The sequence below is a fragment of the Phytophthora infestans genome, genomic scaffold, assembly GCF_000142945.1.
Source record: "Phytophthora infestans T30-4 supercont1.78 genomic scaffold, whole genome shotgun sequence".
NCBI classification, from domain to species: Eukaryota; Oomycota; class Peronosporomycetes; order Peronosporales; family Peronosporaceae; genus Phytophthora; species Phytophthora infestans.
The window spans coordinates 248,883-250,276 of record NW_003303681.1 but is presented as its reverse complement, the minus strand read 5'-3'; positions in this window follow the sequence as shown (position 1 = coordinate 250,276).

Sequence of the window (1,394 nt, the reverse complement as noted above, 5' to 3'; positions counted from 1 at the left end):
GCCTAGCTGCCGATACCAGTTCCTGGCTGGCCCCGCTAGCAGATCCGCAAAGGTCAGACACTTCTCAGCATCCGACGCTTGATCTCTCATGAGGGCCGACTTGACTTTACTGATCCATGTTCTCGCTCGGTCCTCATCTTGATCCTTGCCCGTGAACTCCTTCAAGTCCGATATAGCTGAGATCCGTACCCTCTGGATCATGGACGATCCACCTGCCCCGGCTGTGGCCGTTGCTACCACGGCTGTCGAAGTGGATGGGCCATCCAGATCGTCTGGGTCGAACTCATCATGGGAGTTGTCCCCCTCTACTGACTCCATCTCCACGTCCCGTGCTCCATGTTCGTGGAGCACTTGCACTTGTGGCACGGGCGCTCTCATACCCTGTTCGGCCAGGAAGCGATTCATCGCAGCTTCGAAGTGTCGCTGCAGGGTGCCTGAGGAAGTGTCGGAAGAGCCTGTGGCCGTCTGGTCCACTGGCGAGACCGGATCCGTGAGGCGATTACCTCGAGCCTGATCTGACGATAATCCCACTGGCTTCTTGCCGGATCTGGCTCGATCCTGGCTGGATTGTGTCAAATCACGCGTAGGGCGTACTGGATCCCGAGCTTTCACGTTCTCAGGGGCTTCCTGTCCTCGGATCCTCGCCCGCGCTTCCAGCATGGATGCCCCGGAGGGTCCTAAAGTCATGCGTCGTGGTTCGGACGACGTGTCTGACTCATCCTCAGCGGCGGATTCGTAGTTTGAGGACGCAGCTTGGCTGATCCTCGGCGACGACACTGGATCCATAGTGCGCGACCTTTCTCCGGTGATGGACTTCACTCTGGCAAAGAGGTCCCGCGTCGCGGATACTATGAGATCCAGGTCTAGCTCGAAGATATCCTCTGCGTCGAACACACCAGCTACGATGCCTGACTCCGTAAGCAAACGTAATAGATCTTTGACTGCCACCAACTTGTTCGCCGTTTTCGTTGGTGCTCTCACCGGTTCCCTTGGATCTTCGATCTGTCGTGGATTCAGGATCTGCATGACAGGATCTTGATGCAGGAAATCGCGTAGAGCTTGGTGGCGATACACAAACTCGAGATCCTTGTCGGACCAGCTTGACCTGGATCCAGCTTGGTCTTCTTCCGACTCTGGAGCTTGCATCTTCTTCCGCGTAGTCTTACTCGTTTTCGTCTTCTTTCTTGTTTCTTCGACTAGCGGGCTTGGGTTTAGGTACGGTGTTGGCTTAACCGGTGAATCTGCAAATGCATACCGTTTCGCCTTCACTTTCCCTTGTTTTGTTAGCGGATCTTGACTTGCGTCAAGATCCGCAGGGGTCCCCGAGGGGACCTGGGGAGGATAGAGAGTTTCTCTTCTAGATCCTGGATCCGGATCCACCTCTCTTCCGTCGA